Genomic DNA, 16,074 nt, shown 5'->3' with positions numbered 1-16,074 from the left:
TGCACCATAACTTCAATAACTGTATTAGTAACTCAGTAACTCTATTAACTGCATCTACTAGTCTATTGCACCATAACATCAATAACTGTATTAGTAACTCAGTAACTCTATTAACTGCATCTACTCATCTATTGCACCATAACATCGATAACTGTATTAGTAACTCAGTAACTCTATTAACTGCATCTACTCATCTATTGCACCATAACTTCAATAACTGTATTAGTAACTCAGTAACTCTATTAACTGCATCTACTCATCTATTCCACCATAACTTCAATAACTGTATTAGTAACTCAGTAACTCTATTAACTGCATCTACTCATCTATTGCACCATAACTTCAATAACTGTATTAGTAACTCAGTAACTCTATTAACTGCATCTACTCATCTATTGCACCATAACTTCAATAACTGTATTAGTAACTCAGTAACACTATTAACTTCATCTACTCATCTATTGCACCATAACTTCAATAACTGTATTAGTAACTCAGTAACTCTATTATCTGCATCTACTCATCTATTGCACCATAACTTCAATAACTGTATTAGTAACTCAGTAACTCTATTATCTGCATCTACCCGTCTATTGCACCATAACTTCAATAACTGTATTAGTAACTCAGTAACTCTATTATCTGCATCTACTCATCTATTGCACCATAACTTCAATAACTGTATTAGTAACTCAGTAACTCTATTAACTGCATCTACTCATCTATTGCACCATAACTATAATAACTGTATTAGTAACTCAGTAACTCTATTATCTGTACTACTCATCTATTGCACCATAACTATAATAACTGTATTAGTAACTCAGTAACTCTATTAACTGCATCTACTCATATATTGCACCATAACTTCAATAACTGTATTAACTCATCTTCTGCACTGTAACTCTATTAACTGCATCTACTCATCTATTGCACCATAACATCAATAACTGTATTAGTAACTCAGTAACTCTATTAACTGCATCTACTCATCTACTGCACTGTAACTTTCATAACTGCATTACCTCATCTACTGCACTGTAACTTTCATAACTGCATTACCTCATCTACGGCACTGTAACTTAAATTACTGCATTAACTCATCTACTGCACTGTAACTTTCGTAGCTGCATTAATTCATCTACTGCACTGTAACTCTATTATCTGCATCTACTCATCTATTGCACCATAACTTCAATAACTGTATTAGTAACTCAGTAACTCTATTATCTGCATCTACTCATCTATTGCACCATAACTTCAATAACTGTATTAGTAACTCAGTAACTCTATTAACTGCATCTACTCGTCTATTGCACCATAACTTCAATAACTGTATTAGTAACTCAGTAACTCTATTATCTGCATCTACTCATCTATTGCACCATAACTTCAATAACTGTATTAGTAACTCAGTAACTCTATTAACTGCATCTACTCATCTATTGCACCATAACTTCAATAACTGTATTAGTAACTCAGTAACTCTATTAACTGCATCTACTCATCTATTGCACCATAACTTCAATAACTGTATTAGTAACTCAGTAACTCTATTAACTGCATCTACTCATCTATTGCACCATAACTATAATAACTGTATTAGTAACTCAGTAACTCTATTAACTGCATCTACTCATCTATTGCACCATAACTTCAATAACTGTATTAGTAACTCAGTAACTCTATTAACTGCATCTACTCATCTATTGCACCATAACTTCAATAACTGTATTAGTAACTCAGTAACTCTATTATCTGCATCTACCGTCTATTGCACCATAACTTCAATAACTGTATTAGTAACTCAGTAACTCTATTACTGCATCTACTCATCTATTGCACCATAACTTCAATAACTGTATTAGTAACTCAGTAACTCTATTATCTGCATCTACTCATCTATTGCACCATAACTATAATAACTGTATTAGTAACTCAGTAACTCTATTAACTTCATCTACTCATATATTGCACCATAACTTCAATAACTGTATTAACTCATCTTCTGCACTGTAACTCTATTAACTGCATCTACTCATCTATTGCACCATAACATCAATAACTGTATTAGTAACTCAGTAACTCTATTAACTGCATCTACTCATCTATTGCACCATAACTTCAATAACTGCATTACCTCATCTACTGCACTGTAACTTTCATAACTGCATTACCTCATCTACGGCACTGTAACTTAAATTACTGCATTAACTCATCTACTGCACTGTAACTTTCGTAGCTGCATTAATTCATCTACTGCACTGTAACTCTATTATCTGCATCTACTCATCTATTGCACCATAACTTCAATAACTGTATTAGTAACTCAGTAACTCTATTAACTGCATCTACTCATCTATTGCACCATAACTATAATAACTGTATTAGTAACTCAGTAACTCTATTAACTGCATCTACTCATCTATTACACCATAACTTCAATAACTGTATTAGTAACTCAGTAACTCTATTATCTGCATCTACTCATCTATTGCACCATAACTTCAATAACTGTATTAGTAACTCAGTAACTCTATTAACTGCATCTACTCATCTATTGCACCATAACTTCAATAACTGTATTAGTAACTCAGTAACTCTATTAACTGCATCTACTCATCTATTGCACCATAACTATAATAACTGTATTAGTAACTCAGTAACTCTATTATCTGCATCTACTCATCTATTGCACCATAACTTCAATAACTGTATTAGTAACTCAGTAACTCTATTAACTGCATCTACTCATCTATTGCACCATAACTTCAATAACTGCATTACCTCATCTACTGCACTGTAACTTTCATAACTGCATTACCTCATCTACGGCACTGTAACTTAAATTACTGCATTAACTCATCTACTGCACTGTAACTTTCGTAGCTGCATTAATTCATCTACTGCACTGTAACTCTATTATCTGCATCTACTCATCTATTGCACCATAACTTCAATAACTGTATTAGTAACTCAGTAACTCTATTAACTGCATCTACTCATCTATTGCACCATAACTATAATAACTGTATTAGTAACTCAGTAACTCTATTAACTGCATCTACTCATCTATTACACCATAACTATAATAACTGTATTAGTAGCTCAGTAACTCTATTAACTGCATCTACTCATCTATTGCACCATAACTTCAATAACTGTATTAGTAACTCAGTAACTCTATTATCTGCATCTACTCATCTATTGCACCATAACTTCAATAACTGTATTAGTAACTCAGTAACTCTATTATCTGCATCTACCCGTCTATTGCACCATAACTTCAATAACTGTATTAGTAACTCAGTAACTCTATTAACTGCATCTACTCATCTATTGCACCATAACTATAATAACTGTATTAGTAGCTCAGTAACTCTATTAACTGCATCTACTCATCTATTGCACCATAACTTCAATAACTGTATTAGTAACTCAGTAACTCTATTAACTGCATCTACTCATCTATTGCACCATAACTTCAATAACTGTATTAGTAACTCAGTAACTCTATTAACTGCATCTACTCATCTATTGCACCATAACTATAATAACTGTATTAGTAACTCAGTAACTCTATTATCTGCATCTACTCGTCTATTGCACCTTAACTTCAATAACTGTATTAGTAACTCAGTAACTCTATTAACTGCATCTACTCATCTATTGCACCATAACTATAATAACTGTATTAGTAACTCAGTAACTCTATTATCTGCATCTACTCGTCTATTGCACCATAACTTCAATAACTGTATTAGTAACTCAGTAACTCTATTATCTGCATCTACTCATCTATTGCACCATAACTTCAATAACTGTATTAGTAACTCAGTAACTCTATTAACTGCATCTACTCATCTATTGCACCATAACTATAATAACTGTATTAGTAACTCAGTAACTCTATTATCTGCATCTACTCGTCTATTGCACCTTAACTTCAATAACTGTATTAGTAACTCAGTAACTCTATTAACTGCATCTACTCATCTATTGCACCATAACTATAATAACTGTATAAGTAACTCAGTAACTCTATTATCTGCATCTACTCGTCTATTGCACCATAACTTCAATAACTGTATTAGTAACTCAGTAACTCTATTAACTGCATCTACTCATCTATTGCACCATAACTATAATAACTGTATTAGTAACTCAGTAACTCTATTATCTGCATCTACTCGTCTATTGCACCATAACTTCAATAACTGTATTAGTAACTCAGTAACTCTATTATCTGCATCTACTCGTCTATTACACCATAACTTCAATAACTGTATTAGTAACTCAGTAACTCTATTAACTGCATCTACTCATCTATTGCACCATAACTTCAATAACTGCATTACCTCATCTACTGCACTGTAACTTTCATAACTGCATTACCTCATCTACGGCACTGTAACTTAAATTACTGCATTAACTCATCTACTGCACTGTAACTTTCGTAGCTGCATTAATTCATCTACTGCACTGTAACTCTATTATCTGCATCTACTCATCTATTGCACCATAACTATAATAACTGTATTAGTAACTCAGTAACTCTATTATCTGCATCTACTCATCTATTGCACCATAACTTCAATAACTGTATTAGTAACTCAGTAACTCTATTAACTGCATCTACTCATCTATTGCACCATAACTATAATAACTGTATTAGTAACTCAGTAACTCTATTAACGGCATCTACTCATCTACTGCACTGTAAACCTAATAACTGTATTAACTCATATACTGCACTGTAACTTTAATAGCTAATGTCTGTAATTAATGCACACTTAAGTCACTTGCACTGTTGTATAGTCTATATTGTTATCTGTTCATAACCACCTGTACATTAATGTTCACAGTAAATAGCCTTTTGTTTATATTGTTCATAGTACATACCGACTGTCACATTCTCATAGTACATGCCCATTGTAAAGTATTTCCCTAATATTGTATTCTGTATTTATTCAAACTGTATATCTGCACTTGCTAATTGCACTTCTGGTTAGACCTAAACTACATTTCGTTACACTGTACTTGTTTATGTGTAATGACAATAAAGTTGAATCTAATCTAATCTAATTTAATTATTAGGGTAGAATTTGTCTCCACTTTTATGGATTGGAGCTATGAGACCTTGGTTCCAGATTGTGTGAAATATACCTGTATTTAAGATGATATTAAACAGTTTGAGGATGGCGAGTGTGAGTTTTTGGTCTGCATATTTGATCATCTCGTTTAGGGTACTGTTAATACCACTTGCTTCTTGGGATTTAAGTTTTGGTATATTTTGGCCTAGCTCAGCGAGTATAATTGGATAGTAAACTAAATAAATTGTTCATGGTTCTTGTTAATTCTCTCTCTCTCTCTCTCTCTCTCTCTCTCTCTCTCTCTCTCTCTCTACAGTACTCTGTCTGTTCATTCAGAGTATCTCATGTGAATATGTTCTGATACGGGAGAAGATGACTTGGAATGAGGCACAGATTTACTGCAGACAGCATCACTTTGATCTGGTCACCGTTCAAAACAATGAAGACTGGACAAATGTACAGAGAGAAGTTCAACCAGCATTGACTTCAGCCGTCTGGATTGGACTCTACAATAACATTTCAAGCTGGCAGTGGTCATATCAAAATGAAGACATTTCATTCTCCGGATGGTCTGTAACTGAACCAAACAACAGTAATGGAAAGCAGGAATGTGTCAGTATATCATCTGGTGAATGGTATGATGTAGTCTGCTCTACTGAACGTCCCTTTTTTTGCTTCAAAGGTATGAAATAAGACCAACACATGTCAATCACATGAATATTTTAAGTAGTTAATGTATTGTTATTGCTTTTGATTCAACTACGTTATATGATTGAATCCACTCATTGACAAGAATGCATTTAGCATTTTGAAAGATTTGAACTTACAAGAATTATTAAACAATGAAGTGATATGTTTTACAGAGACTACAGAACAATATTTGCTTAAACGAAGTTATAAAGAACAAAACCTGTTGAGAGAAAATGTTGTTGGGTGAATAAAAAAGCAGTCACTGCATGTGTTACTGTCAAATATTCACAGAAATACAAATTCAATTGATTTTTGAATGTTGTGAGAGATGGTTGATGGGCCTGAACTTAAAAGATCAGTCCAGCAGTGAGAATAATGAGCATTAGTGACTTAAACTTGTGTCTCCTGTGATAGAGAGATAAAGAGTGATGTCACATGAGATGTTTTGGACTTCTGGTAGACACGCAGATATATTGTGTTTTGAATTAACTGAAGTGATTTAATAACCCATGCAGAGGGCTGTTTCATAAAAGTCACTTAGAAGAGTGTTGTTGAAATGAAAGAGAGAGACTTTTAAAAGGCAAATCACCCGCTTGTGTAGTGTTGCAAGTTGACATGACAGTTTCTGTTCTCTAAAGCGCTTGATGGAGACCCTCAAGACCGTGATGTCATTTTTAAACCATGAGCACTGTGAATAAATTGCTAAGAGACACTGCCAACAGTTTCTCTTTTATGAATGTGTGTTATGTCCATTATCTGGTGTTAAGCCCTCACCTAGTGCCCATTTTCCAGTATTGAACTCTGTTCTTCTATACATGCACAGTGCACAGTGTTGATTTAGATCTCGCTCGACCTGCAGCATCAGTTTCAGTTCAGCACACAAACAATCTTTGCTTTGGAGAAAGATATAGTCTGCCTTAAAGTTTATTTATTATAATTTATTATTATTTGCATGTGTATTTGTTGTTAGCTAGCTGTCCAGTTTCTTCATAGGGTTGCAGTTGAGAGTTAGTTTAGTGGCGGAGTGATAAAACCAGTTAGTGAAGAATTTCCAGTGGGGATACTTGAGGAATATAGCATGGCTCTCAGCCAATTAGATTCGAGAACCAGCTAGAACTGGGGTAACTTCAATGTTCGCAATGATTTGAACCTCACGTTTCCTGGAAATGGTTCGCAACGTGATGTGAGAGACGATTTCTCTTTGGGTGTGTCAAGGATGATTAAGATTGTCCACCCAGCAGGCTGTATATAACCCACACAGTATTAAAGAACAAGCTCGCATACAGTAAAAGTAAAATCGTATACAAATGTGTCCACTAGAGCTCGGTTCACGCAGCAATTGAATATATAACATTTGCATTTAGGCACTTGGCAGATGCTTCTATCCAAAGCGACTTACATTGCTTTGTCCTATACATTTTACATAGGTATTTGCAATCCCCTGGGATCGAACCCACAACCTTGCGTTGTTAGTGCAATACTCTTACCACTGAGCTACAGGAAAGGATATAAGAAGACATGTATTCTCATTTCCCATAGATCAATTCTTGCTTCATAAGAACAAGGTGTTTAATCGCACCACCGTTTCTGTTGTAAAGAAAACATCTGACACTTTTTGTCTGGGTTGAACACTATGGAGGACCAGAAGAGTCGTGTGTAAAGTAATAAAGCATTTCATTGTTTAGTAACTAATTCTACAATAAAAATCATAATTTTTGAATTAAAATATGAATAGTTGAAGCAATAAAGTTATTTATTATTTATTGTTTTAATGGGCAATGAAAAGCGTGATTGTGAAAATAATTAATAAATTAAATATTAATCCATCAATAAATACTTCAAATTAAAAAATAATTTTTAAGCGCATTAATCAAATTCCTTTATAAATAGTGGAATTTAAAAAGCTATATGAAAATGGTATTTGAAAAGAGGAATAAATAATTGGATTTACAAATTAAACTAGGAATACAAGTTTTAATCGGTCATTTAAAAGACTATTTCTTTTAGCATTTGCATTTGCATTTCCCTTTCCCTACTGCCTTTCCTTTTCCGATTTGCTATTCGATTAGCTTAGTCATTTAGCTTGTCCTTTTATCCTCTATATTTAACATTTCTCTGAAACTCTGGGGCCTTGCATTGGTAAAACTAGGTTAAACAATGTAAATGAACTAAGGCGAGAGAGATGTTACAAGCTCTCTGATTAGCTAGTTCCTTGTGAGATGAGATGAGATTCAATTTTATTGTCATTACACATTTACAAGTACTATGCAACGAAATGTATCAAGAAGGAAATTCAGCATAACATGAGGAAGGTGGGGAGAAAAACAAGCACACAGTACACATAGACAAGACTTGCAACAGGATAAGTAATCCAGCTCCGGCAAGCAGCCATCCGGTCCTGCAGCCCTTACGGCGCTTAACACAGACCCGCTTGCCAAGCTGGCGGGTCAAAGCGACGGAGGCTTGGAATTGGTCAGAGTCTGTGTTTGTGTCTGTCCAAAAGTCTGTGTGTATGATGGGGGAGGGAACGCAAGAGCGTCTCGCCACATTGCCCTTCAGGGTTGTTTCTCCAGTTTCGGCCTCGGCCAAGGCCAATCCTGATTCAGGGGGGCCGAAAAGATAAGATTGCAGTTGTTTCGTCTTGAGGCGAGTAAACCGCATTCCATTTCCACGGCTACTCTCTTTGTCCATTTTGGTCTCTAGCATCATCAATTTTTCTTTCCATAGCCCTGAGCTTTTTCAAGATATAATCCATGTTGCGATTGATAGTCTCAGTCTCAGTGCTGGCCGCTCTTCCCATGGCCTCCGTCAAAACGGGAAGCCTTGTGAGGCTTTGGACAGCTGTTCCCGTTTTAAGAATTTTTCGATAACCCAGGGCAAAGCATAATCCAATCAGCATAATACCTGTTATCATGGTTCCGAAAAGGTAAATATCTTCAATGTCCTCAACGGAAAGAGCCGCCAGACACACGATCCGCCATCTCTCCCACGCGTCCATCGTGTAGCCAGCTGCGAACGTTCCGTCAGGGCAGTCAGGTTCACCCGAACCTGTGTTCCTCGTCGAGAAAATGGTGTCAATTGCGCCAAGAGACCAGTTGATCAGATCCATAATTTCCAAGTTTCGAGAGCAGTGCAGAGAGAGTCTCTCAATAGATGAGACGAGACAAGACAGGAGACAAAGCAGGGAAGATATGGGCAAGGACGGGGAGTGAGAAAATGCGACCACCTCCGGTGAGAGCCAAACGAGAAGAGTCGTGGCCAAAAGTCTTGAGAATTACATAAATATTGGAAATTGGAAAAGTTGCTTCTTAAATTTTTATAAAAGCAATTTGCATATACTCCAGAATGTTATGAAGAGTGATCAGATGAATTGCATAGTCCTTCTTTGCCATGAAAATTAACTTAATCCCAAAAAAACTTTTCCACTGTATTTCATTGCTGTCATTAAAGGACCTGCTGAGATCATTTCAGTAATCATCTTGTTAACTCAGGTGAGAATGTTGACAAGCACAAGGCTGGAGATCATTATTTCAGGCTGATTTGGTTAGAATGGCAGACTTGACATGTTAAAAGGAGGGTGATGCTTGAAATCATTGTTCTTCCATTGTTAACCATGGTGACCTGCAAAGAAACCAACAATCCAACAACAGTTTGGTGAAGAACAATGCATTTTCCAGCACGATGGAGCACCGTGCCATAAGGCAAAAGTGATAACTAAGTGGCTCGGGGACCAGAACGTTGAAATTTTGGGTCCATGGCCTGGAAACTCCCCAGATCTTAATCCCATTGAGAACTTGTGGTCAATCCTCAAGAGCGGGTTGGACAAACAAAAACCCACTAATTCTGACAAACTCGAAGAAGTTATTATGAAAGAATGGGTTGCTATCAGTCAGGATTTGGCCCAGAAGTTGATTGAGATCATGCCCAGTCGAATTGCAGAGGTCCTGAAAAAGAAGGGCCAACACTGCAAATACTGACTCTTTGCATACATGTCCTGTAATTGTCGATAAAAGCCTTTGAAATGTATGAAGTGCTTGTAATTATATTTCAGTACATCAAAGAAACAACTGAAACAAAGATCTAAAATTAGTTTAGCAGCAAACTTTTTGAAAATGAATATTTATGTAATTCTCAAAACTTTTGGCCATGACTGTACGTCATAGTCAGTGGTATGTCAGATGAGCAGTGGAGAAGAGAGGATAGTCTGTTGTTCACTACACATGTAACCAGCGTTTTAACCCTGCCTGCTTATTCTCTAACAGAAATCATAGAAAAGGAAACATATTGTTAGAACAGGTTAGAACATTCATACTACACGTGAAAGCAGCAGTGCTGTGGTCATTGTGGTGCCAGGTCTATTTATGATGCGATGCTTACACGCAGTTAACGTGACATAAGTTACGGTGCTTATGGGCAAAATGCTTATGGATTCACGCGAAAGGTAACAGTTTTACCATTAAAGCATATAACTGATGTCAGTTGTATTTGAAAGTGACCTATTTGTCAGAAATGGTGACCCATATCCGAAATATGCCTCTGCTTTTAACCCATCCAGAGAGTAGTGAACACACGCACAGCAAGTGGTGAACACACATACACCCAGAGCAGTGGGCAGCTATCGCTGCAGCGCCAAGGGAGCAAGTAGGGGTTAGGTGCCTTGCTCAAGGACACCTCAATCGTAACCCTCCGGACCTGAGGATCGAACCCGAAACCTTCTGGTCACGAGTCCAACTCTCTAACCATTAGGCGACGACTGCCCCAATATTAACTTTTTTATGAAACCGCAAATACACACCATGGTGTGTATTATATATGCATATAGCAGATGCTAATGTGTATTGTCTATGAGGAAAGGACTAATAAGTGACCCTGGAAATTTTTTCCAAGAGCAGTGCACCACACATCCCCTCGCATTCTGGTTCCACCGGTCTGTTCATGAGCAGATTCTTAAGCTAATTCTGGATTGCAGCATTTAGCTTTCTTTTGTTAACCGTCACCATTGTTGAGATTCATACACTGATTCTTCATGTCTAATTTATTCACACAGTTGACTTTTTTAATCTATTAAGAGTGTACTTTCATTATAAAATATATCACTGTGGAGCTGTATCTCAAGGCCAAGAACTCAAAATAAACACTGAAAATTATAAAACACACCTACATTCAGCTGAAGAAAGACATAACTATCAAATACCATAAATTAGTGGAGAAGAATATTTAACTTTGTGTTCCTTTTATAAATGTGCATTATTAACACACTGTGACAGCTCACCAAAAATAAAGAAAATGATTAACAATGATAAGAGCCAAACTAAAGGAAACAATAAACACTATTATGATGACTTGTTATTTTTCATGTTTTCTTCAGTGATTGTGTTTATTATCAGCAGGTGTTCATCATTAATGATCAATCATCACTTCAGTAATCATCTTAATTAACTCATTAACTTTAACTCTGCTTCAGTGTTACTTTTAAACACTCTGAGTGAGAATTATATAAACACTTAAAGTGTTAATTTAACACTGGAGGTTTTGCTGTGCATCATGGCTCAGTGTTAATGGAGCACTTGTGAATCTGGTCCCTGGTTAGTTCCCACTGTTGGTTGCTATAGTAACTGACTTTGAACTATTTCATGTTTGCTCTATGAAACCGAATCCACTGGCAATAAGTCTGACAAACTCAAATCAGCCTGTCTTATTATCTTAAATCTTGGTTTATGAAACAGCCCTCAGAAAGACCAGGAAGACGAGCATTGCATTAGTCCGGTCTAGAGATTACAAAGGTCTGGACCAGAAGTTGAGCAGCATGCTCTGTGAGATAAGATCCGGTCTACCAAACAAAGTTCTTAAAGCTTATTATTAAATAATCAAAAAGATCAATTCAATTGTCCAGCTTGTTTAGTGATGTTGAGTGTTGATCTATTGATATGAATAGTTTGATGATCGTCACCAGTGTTGAGATTTATAAACTGATTATTTGTGTCTGTGTGTCTAAACTATGAGAGGAAAATGAATAGTAAAAAGTAAATTAAACTCACAGGAAAATGTTATTTATTTGAAGTTGTTCTCTAATGGTGTTTTTCAATCTCATCTCTCTACAGAGAATGAAACAGAAGCTGACAGGTTTGTTTTTGTTAATATCCCAATGAGCTGGCATGAAGCTCAGAGTTACTGCAGACAACATTACACAGATCTGGCCGTCTCTCACAATAACACTGAGAATCAAGTGCTGACGCTGAAGATGTCAATGGAAGGCATTAGTGCATCATGGATTGGTCTGTTCAGAGACTCATGGAAGTGGTCAGATGAAATAAATGTTGTGGACGTGTCCTCCATTAACTGGATGTCTGGACAACCTGACTTGACGGGACGTGAACCAACCCTGTGGTGTTATACGTCCTGATGGTCTTATAGATGATCAACTGTGTTCAAATACTTTTCCATTCATCTGCAAGACATGTAGGTTTTTATGTGTGATCATAAACTACTCACAACACAAACATCATAAATACACAGAATGAGAGAAGAGACGGTAGACAAACATAGCTGTTAGAAGAAGATATTATACACCGTGTGTCAAAAATTGTGATTTATTACACCAATTTATGGCCCCCTGCTGTGTTTTATGATTATGACCCCGTTTGATCATGCACCGTGTGTACATTTATGACCCTTGGTTGTTGATCATAAAAGATGTTTGTAATGTCCAGACCTCGCTGTCACACACCCCCTTCACAGCGGAAGTGATAAGGAATTGGTTTGAGAATGTTTGGTCAATGACCTCCTGTGAATGAGAGCAATAAAAGTTAAAGAAACAAGAAGCACTGATGATAGCTAAAATAGATAAATAGTGTTTTAACTGAAATAAGATTAAATATTTTGAAGTCAGGTTTTAAGTTTAAAAATAACTTGCCTGTCTTAAAGTGTGATGCATGCAGTCAGTTGTTAAAATTGAAGTTCCAGCTAAGTTCGAGGATGCTATGTCCCCCTACCTACCTACCACACACACACACATTACTCGAAGGTCAATTTAAATTCTACTGATATGCATGTTTGACAGTACTTATAGAGCAGTCAAGAAAAGAAGATTAGTAGACAAAAGCCTGAATCTAGAGATAATGTACAATCTTTTAAATGAAGAACTTTCTAAGAGCCGAAACTAGAGCACATCTATCTTGGAGGCTCTTTGTGTTTTTGAAACATTTAAAACACAATTTACAGCGTTTCACAAGACACATTGTCTACAGAAGTAGCACAATTGCCTGCTTGTTAAAGCCATTTTTTTTTATTTGTACATTTATTTCAACTTTAAGTCTAGATTTTACATGTAAAAAAATATTTTAAATGTAACTCAGTTTTACCACTTACGCGTAATTCCCAATCCAGAACACAATCTGTCGGATCTGTCTGGAAAAAAACATAAAAAGCACTTTGCACATGGAGAAAAATATAGACTTTTATTGCTCTCATTCACAGGAGGTCATTGACCAAACATTCTCAAACCAATTCCTTATCACTTCCGCTGTGAAGGGGTGTGTGACAGCGAGGTCTGGACATTACAAACATCTTTTATGATCAACAACAAAGGGTCATAAATGTACACACGGTGCATGATCAAACGGGGTCATAATCATAAAACACAGCAGGGGGCCATAAATTAGGGTAATAAATCACAATTTTTGACACACGGTGTATAATATATTCATCTGCTGCTGTTAGTCAAATAAATAGTTTGACCATACATGTACTGTGGAAAATATTGATTTCCATTTTGTATTAAACATCAAAGACAGTGAGAAAAACTGAAGCAAAACAGTCACATTGATGATCATCTGTTAAACAGTCAGGGTTTAATAAAGCAACTACACTGTAACCCACTGCTTCGCAGGGCTTATTACTTTTATAAAACGTGTAGCAAGGTTTCATAAAATAAAGTAAATAAATGATATTTAGTCTATGTAGTGCAGTCAGACGTTATAAATCGGGGTTTTTTATAACAGGTTATAACTGGGCTTATCCAATCAGAATCAAAGACCAGAACTGAGCGTTTTATAAATAATAATAATGTGTTGAGACTTGTCTGTTGTAACTATCACAGTGTAATAAGAAAGTCTCCTCGACTAACAAGCAGCACAAGAGAAGAAAATCCTGTTTTAATGTCAGATGTGCAGCTATTGTTAGTGTTCTACTGTATCTATCTGATTTGTTCTTCTGAAATGTATTTTTGGTTAAAATGTTGAAGGATGAAGGAGCAATGAAGGAGAAATGAAATAAAAATTCATGATAAAGATTTATATATGAGCTCCGATTTTTCTTAATCTGTTTTTTTTTCTGGTGTAAATTCCAGCAGAAACACTCGGGAGACAATATGATGAATTAATTATTATTATTTATTCATTCTTCCTTAATCTATCCTAAAGAACAGTTGTTGTTAAAACAAAATGAGAAGTTGACAAATGATTATTTCCATTTGTATTAAACACATGCAGCTGTTGTGTTAAAAAGATTGACTGTAGATTTGTGTAACTGTTGTGATGTTGTTTTCTTCACACTTTATATTAGTTTAAAATTAAAACAGCTTTTAATTTTCCTGCAGAGACCAAGAAACAGATTGTGAGATTTGAGGTGAAATCTGGTCAGAATGTCAATGATCCTGCAGTGATGGAGACCATCTTACAGTCGGTGAGTATTCAACTATTTGTGTTGAAAGTGTGTCCTACACAACACAATGAGCTGACACACAGATAGTAGAGTTTTTCAGACTCACTCAAGCATGTTTGTTTCTGGCTGAAGACACAATCACACTTGACTTTGCGTTCTATTGACTTTCATACATACTCATGCAAAGTTGTTGGAAGATATTTTTCATTTCGCTGTGTTTCAAAGTTCAAGTTTGGTGAACTCAATAGTTTGGGGTGAGACCAATAGACGAGGGGTTTTCAACTGGTTCTGTGCCAGGGACCACCATTCTGACTAATAAGTAATCTGCGGCCCATTATTGTGTGTGTGTGTATGTACCAGGGTTGCCAGGTCCAAGAAATATTTAATTATATGCCCATAACCCCTCAACCCGCCCAAAAGGAATGAATACTAGCACAATTTTTTCCCGGTGTCGAATCAAAGTTAACAACTCCCTAAAAACGTTTCTATTGCCATATTTGTTTTATCTGAATGGTTTCCTGGATGTTGTATATATCGTTTTGTTCTGTTGAACACAAAATAAGTTTTGGGATATTTAGGAATCAAACAACTATGGGTCATGTTTGACTACCATTATTTTTTTCTGCTATGGTAGTCAATTGATGCCAAAGAATTTTCAGCAGCTAACATTCTACCAAATATCGTTGTGTTCAAAACCGAACAAATACATGTATACAAGTTTGGAACAACTAGATTAATTCATAACAGAATTTTAATTTTTTGGGTGGAGTGTCCCTTTAAAAATTATTCCACGTGTGCCACGCACGCAAATGGACGAGAAACATGTTTTCTCTTCGTAAGACATTAAGAAACTTGCTTAAGAAATAAGGATGGTTACATTTACTGCATAATGTATAATTGTGTACAAAGACGACAATGTTTTAGTTGTTCTAGACTACCTTAGCGCTGCTCAAACGTTGATATTTTGGCAGCGGGAGAATCAAGTGTTGTACACTCAACGAGTGATTTCTTTCATTGTGCAACGTGACATTCACCTGATGAAAATATTGGTGTTAAAACAAATTCGTATGTACTGTGGCTTATACCACCGCTAATTTTCTCCTCTTTGGTTGAGCTGAGCTCCCGCGATTCCTCCCTGTACTGGAGCCTGTCTGTCAGACTCGTTCTCCACACTTTTGAGAACGTGCTGGTCATGGAGTTGCCAGGTATTCATTCGGAGTTTGAATACACAATTAGAAACGCATAATTATCGCCTTAGATAATTAATAAACATTTTGGCGGCCGCAGTACATTATGAAAGTAGCCCAAAAACTCGCAACCCGCGGCTCCATAATTTTTCCCGCAACTGCATTCTCAACATAGCCCAATTGTGCGGGAAAACCACGACCCTGGCAACACTGGTATGTACATATATGACGTTGGGGAGGCAAAACACAACGTTAGCAAAGCATAAGATAGACCTGATAGGTGCAAAGCAAGCCTATCCTGTGTCAGTTTGAATCTCAAACTCAAATTATTTTAAATATTTTCATTAAATTTAGTATTCACTCCAATGAGCAAATATTCTGGAAATGTTTGGAAAAATAACTTATGGAAAAAAAGTGATTTTAATAGTGAAATTAGGTAGGCT

The sequence above is a fragment of the Triplophysa dalaica genome, chromosome 5, assembly GCF_015846415.1.
Source record: "Triplophysa dalaica isolate WHDGS20190420 chromosome 5, ASM1584641v1, whole genome shotgun sequence".
NCBI lineage: Eukaryota > Metazoa > Chordata > Actinopteri > Cypriniformes > Nemacheilidae > Triplophysa > Triplophysa dalaica.
This window is presented reverse-complemented; position numbering follows the sequence as displayed.